Below are 6,641 nucleotides of genomic sequence, written 5' to 3' on the forward strand. Positions count from 1 at the left end.
ATTTTTTCTACCTCTTTCTTCAATAAATATGTTGCCACATCAGCAAAATACCATAAATAATACGTAATTAATTGTCTTGGACTCTATGATAGAGTCTTGCATTGTGAGTGCCCTTATACAATGATGTTATTATCTTTCCACGAATTAAATCAAGAAATAAGTTTTTTAGCGGAGGCGATTGGAAGCGATTCCAACAATTGTAAAAGGTCTCATATTTTAGACCACAGGAATTTCATAGGAACCACATAGGAATTTAGGGGGAATCAGTTTAATTTTACAGGGAAAACATAGCAATGGGATCAGTTTAATTTACGATATGTTGCTATTGGTAACTAAGATCTTATAATGCAAAGGGCTGGAGTAGCATTATATTGATACTCTAACTTAATTACAAGAACTAAGGCCTAGTTTAGTTCCTAATTTTTTTTAAGATTCTCCATCACATCGAATGTTGCGGTACATATATAAAGCATTAAATATAGATAAAAAAATAATTAATTACATAACTTACCTATAATTTACGATATGAATCTTTTGAGCCTAATTAGTTCATAGTTAGACAATAATTACCAAATATAAACGAAAGTGCTACAGTAGCTTAAAAAAACACCAACTAAACAAGGCCTAACGAAAAACATGATGTTGTCTCAAGTTCTGGCCGGACTGCTACAGTACTGAAAGTCTGAAATACATACTAGCTATATAGCTACAAACACGGGTTTGCATTGGTCAACGTCACTCCACCTTCCCAACCACATGTACAGACAGGTGCCTCTGCAGGCTGAATCGTGCCATCACCCAATGCAAAAGGCTCCAACTCCAATCCAACCGTACAGGAAACCAATATAAAACATGTGCCTACATATCTGTGAGCACACCGCTCTCCATCAGTCTGCACAGCACGTCGGTGTGTGTGATCTTGCTCCATGATTCTCATTTCATGATCAGTAGGCCTTTCATTTTCGGTTACCAGCAAATTAAATTAAATTAAATTAAATCTCCATGTGATGCTTCAATGCTTAGATAGGTAGATATCATCATGTAGAGTTGACAAATTAAACACCATTGCAACTTCGTTTTCGCAGACAGCAACCAGTTTTCATCTGCGCCCAAGCTACCATTATATTACATCTAGCAAATTAAGGCCATAATAATTATTATTATATTCAATTCGCCCGTGTATGCATGCTTGTATGTATGCTCACATTTCTAACAACTGTATTTATTTATTTATTGAAAAAAAAGGAACGTCAATTCTTTTTGTTGTATGAACATGCTGTTTCTAGCAAAAGTTAACTGATTTCAGTAGAATTCTTAGGATGTTCGAGTCATGTGCTTATATTAACAAAGTCTTGAGGAAAATAAAGCCTCAGAGAAGGGTCTATTAAGTGCATCTGTAGGGATATCGATCTGATTAAGTGTGTGGTTAGTGACAGTGAATGGCACATGGAACCTAACAACACTAGTTTTTTTTTCTTAATTCATAGCTAGTATTAGATTACTAGAGCAACTTCAACACTCCCCGGCCTTACATAGTTTATAAGAACTATACACACAAATGCAGGCTGCTGCAAGCTGCATATATACACACCTTCACCTACCGTATAGTGGCAACATACTCTGTACACAGTTCATCATCACTTCATGATTAACAGCAAGTCTTCAGTATACGTCTTCTCTATTTTAATCCAATTTCTCAGATCCCATCCACTGTTGTTCCTTTTCCACAAGACAAAGGATTGAAGCATGATTCTCGCTCATTCTTGAAAACTGTCAAGTATCTTCTCCAGAAAAACTGGCAATAAATTCTCATTAATTTTAAAATCTTGCTAGTATATTAGTCCAACATGGTTTACACCTCCAGAATTTCTAGCAAAAATAGAAACAATTTTATTTATAAAAATAAAACTATATTGCGAGTATAATTTAATAATCAAAACTGTGAAAGCATCATTTACTCATTCTTTTATCACCAATATGTTGTTCACGATGTAAATGATAATTGATTAAAATGCGTAGTGCTGCCCTGCCCATATAGAACGGCTGTGTAGCTAGATTCAACCATCAGGCAATAAACTGTTTCACTAATTGTTGTTTTAAAAATTCAAAATCCATACAATGTTTCAGTATGAACAGATGAAACAACAAGTGTACTGTATGTACAAAAGCTAGCTAGCGCTTACCTCAGGGCAAAAGTGAGATATCTTTTTCTATTGTATCTAACAATTTTATATTTTTTTGGAACTTTGTTCCCTTATATATAAAAAAAATACTAGACACCCAGTTGACCTAACACGTTCAATAGAATCCCTCTGCCTGCCTTGTCTTTCAAGCTCTTATTCTTCGGTCGCAGAAGTAGTACTACTTACACAAATGTATAAAGACATTCATGTTGCTTTCTTGCACATCCAGATCAAAGAGTTCCGGGCGTGCAACTTTCAGTAATGTAAGTACTGACTACGTACCTTGCCTCTGCGTGATGGCATATCGAAAGATAAACTTCCACGTTCTTTTTTTTTCAAAAAAAAACTTCCACTTGCTTCAATTAAAGAAACACTGTTTGCTATGACAATCACCAAAAAAAAAGTTTCAAGTTGAATTGGTGAAATTGATGTTTGAATCACCAAAAAAGAAAAAAATTATTACTGTTTGGGATGAGAGAATGATAATCACCAAAAATTCAAGCGAGTGTGACAGTGTGTGTGCATGTGGTACTAGAAAAAGAATGGTGGGTGTCTGGCAGCACAAGTTGAGTATACTGTAGTATCTAGATTAGAGCCACCAACTATTGTTTAATTAGCTAACTAAGAACAACAAAAAAAAAGAGGGAAGAGGGAGGGGTGTGTGTGTCATGTCATGTGTGTGGCTTGAGCTAGAGAGGAGGGGAGTGGAGTGGTAGTGGAGTGGAGTGCTTCTCACTCCCAGCAAAGTGGACTTCACTTCCACTGGCATTAAAGCAGCAGCAGCTAGCAGCCGGGGCCCAGGGCCAGCCACAGGTCACAGGGAGGCCACACAGACACACTACTTGACACTGTCCCCGGCCGGTAGTTAGAGGTCGTTGGAACCTACTGTCCTGTGGGGCCCGGGACTAACTGCCCCGTTCAAGCATCCATGCCGCCTCACCAGCAATTTTGCTATGTACACACATAGAGAGAGCGAGTGGTCGGTGGGTGTTAGGATGGTCCGGCTCCGGGTACTGGCCATATGAGCATCAAGTGTCATACATACATGTTTCGGTTGTACCTGAAAGTTTTAATGTAGCTGTGTGTAGACTTGGTTGGATATGCTCATATGCTGTTGTCATAAGTAGACATTACATTTTTATTAGGTGTACTACTGGTAATAGTCAGTAGCGATGTGTATCTTGCTCTCTCAAAGATGGAAATCATTACATATATGTGATGATGTTGTGTTTTTCTTCTTAGGGCTTGTTTAGTTTGCGAAAAGTTTTGGGTTTCGCTACTGTAGCACTTTCAGCTTTATTTAACAATTATTATTCAATTATAGACTAACTAGGCTCAAAAGATTCGTCTCGCAAATTAGCTATCTTTTTTATCTATATTTAATACTCCATGCATGTGTTGCAAGATTCAATGTAACCGAGAATCCTAAAAAATTTTGTGAACTAAACAAGGCCTTAGATTTAGTGTCTCGCAAAAGGTATAAGGATTATTCCTCATACTCCCTCCGTCCCATATTTGTCTGATTTGGTAGGCACGGTCAATTAGTTCTACGCAGGCTTGTTCATCGAAACGGGTAGAATGGAAAATCGTTCAGGGCCACAAAAAAAATCAAATACTCCAAAATGATGATCGATTATCTATACACTGATAAGTACTATAGTACTATTAGTTAACCACACTAGCTGGCCATAAACTGCAAGGCAGCTTGCTAGTCCAACACTAATAACGTAGCACACAGCAAGCGATACGTGCGTAGGCCCAATAAAAATAGATAGTTAAGGCCCAGTCAGTCACATTTGCATGTGTTTATTCATTGCCTTCCAAGCATGTTATTCAACTCCATGTGGCTAGTTTATTACTTCAGCTGTGGCTTTACTCTTTAGCGTTATCATTTGATAATATTCATAATGAGTAAAATACACTGGCGGCCCTTTAACTTGTCAGCCTATGCCATTTTGGTCCATGAACTTGCAAACCCGAAAAAGTGACCCCTGAACTTGTCCGCCTGTGCCACTTTGGTCTATGAACTTGCAAACGCAAAACAGTGGACCCTGAACTTGTCGGCCTGAGCCACTTTGGTCCATAAACGTGTAAAGGCTCTTTCAACGCGTCAACAAATATTTATTTATTTCATAACTAATTATTAATGAGATGCTAAATTTATGAAATGTTTTGTGTAGCCTCTTCATGTGTACTTTGCCTAGGAAAAATATGAAACCTAGAAAACGAATAATTTTTACTTGTTTTAAAATTATCTCTTTTAATTAATAAATGCAACGAATTGATATATTATTTGATATATTTGATGCTACAAATAAAAATATATCAATTTCGTTAAATTAAAGAAGAAGTACTAACATCATCGCTGACGTCAGCACCATAAACGGTGCCATGCATGGCCTACCAGAGGCGGCCACGTGGCAGAACAGTGACATGCAGCCGGTGTTATTTTCGTATTTGCATGTTTATGGACCAAAGTAGCACACGTCGACAAGTTCAGGGGGCACTTTTTCGCGTTTGCAAGTTCATGGACCAAAGTGGCACATGCTGACAAGTTTAGGGGTCTCTTTTTCGCGTTTGCAAGTTTATGGACCAAAGTGGCACAGGGCGACAAGTTAAAGGGCCGCCGGTGTATTTTACTCATTCATAATTATTGTAATACGTCACATATTTTTCTGTTGGTGTTTGCATATACAGGAGGTGTTCAGTTTAGTATTTTTGGATACTAACTAACAAGAGTGCTATTACGAACATCCGATGGTACATCTGCACTTAATCAACCAAGCACAGAGAGCTAATTAATTTCCCTCTAATAATCTGTACATGTATTCGACAGGCTAGTTAGTCTCTACTAGTATTAATTACAAGCAACAAATAGCTCTGTCAGAAGAAAGAAACAAGCAAAAAATAATAGAGTACTACACTAAGCATACCACACAAAAATAAGCACCTCCTAATTTGATGACAAAAGAGAAGTACTTGGTGTACACCTACTATTATATATAGTGTGTATATATATATATATACAGACAAGACAATGTTGGTGTACACCTAGTAGTTCCTAGCCCTCCCATACGCCTTCTTTGTTCCTTTCCTCAGTCCGTTTACTTGGAACCTTTTGCTGATTGGACATGTATGGATGGCTCTCGCTGGCAACCAGGCATATATTTCACAACCTTTTGCACAGGGTGCACGAGTGTCACCGGGAACCATGCCAGCTGAGTGCCGTGCAACGGCGGCCTAGTGATTGCGCACAGCTGATGATGAAATGAAAGCTCTCTCATGCATGCACATGAGACCTGTGTGGCATGCAGTGGCTTCACCTTCACCGGTTGCCCCTGCCTTTGGTCTATCCGGTTTTGTTCTGAACCGACAGATATATAGAAGCATAGAGACTTGCAAAAGTAGCCAGCTGATGCTGACTTATATATACTAACGTGGCTAGCAAAGCACCAACTATCTCCTCTCTCTATTTACATTGAGGCTTTGTTTAGATGTAGTCGGATTCACATCGATCCACGTGTGTTGAGGTGGATTGGAGTGGAATTTGAACTAAATTACACCCTAATCCACACCAACACACATGGATTGAAGTGAATCCGACAACATCCAAACAAGGCTGAGGTGGATAGTTGTAAAGCTAATTGTTTCTAAATTCAGTACGACACTGCATTATTATATATTATGGAAAGGAGGAGATTTACAACTGCCCTGCCTTAACCAGTTACATCCGCACACGATAGAGATGCTACCTATCACAGAATGCATGTTCAAGCCACAAACCAGCTGTCTTACCTCAGGTAACTATACTATCGCAATCTGTCTGTTTACTTTGTAAAGGCAAGGTAACGGCAAAAGGAATGGTTACACGACGGGAATAGAAAGGGAATTAATAATTTACTTTTTTTTTGTTGCATCAGCCTTGAGGTGTGGCAATCGGAAACGGAAATTCTTGGGCTACCACGTCCGGCCGAGCGACGCATCCGGACGGCTTCTCGGTCGGCCTGCGGTCTCCCCTGGTGGGCTTTGAAACGGGCGGCCCAATCGATTCTGGCGCAGTTGGAGGCGGGGGCACGCGCAACGGAACGACATCGGTTCCTAGATCCGTTTTTCTCACTCGGCTAGTTTCCAAATCCGGCTCCCTCCAGACCGGGTGTTCCGCTCGCAGCGTAGGCCGAAGCAACGGCAACCACCACGCGCCGCCCGGACTCGGCAACCACCTGCGCCATCCGGCCGCTGCGAGGGGCTCGGCTCTCCTCTTCCAACCGCGGTCGCGGCCGCGCTCTCCTCGCAGCCTCCTCTTCCGGCCTGGGTCGCGGCCGCGTTTCCTCGGAGCGACGGCGGAAGGAACTAGCGCGGCGTGCCATGCCGTGCGTCCACAGCGCCATCCGCCATCTGCGTTGGGGCCCGGCTCAACCTTGCCTACCTCCAGAGCGCCGTCCGCCCTCCAGCGCGACG

This window comes from Sorghum bicolor, chromosome 6 (genome assembly GCF_000003195.3).
Source record: "Sorghum bicolor cultivar BTx623 chromosome 6, Sorghum_bicolor_NCBIv3, whole genome shotgun sequence".
In the NCBI taxonomy this organism is placed as follows: domain Eukaryota; kingdom Viridiplantae; phylum Streptophyta; class Magnoliopsida; order Poales; family Poaceae; genus Sorghum; species Sorghum bicolor.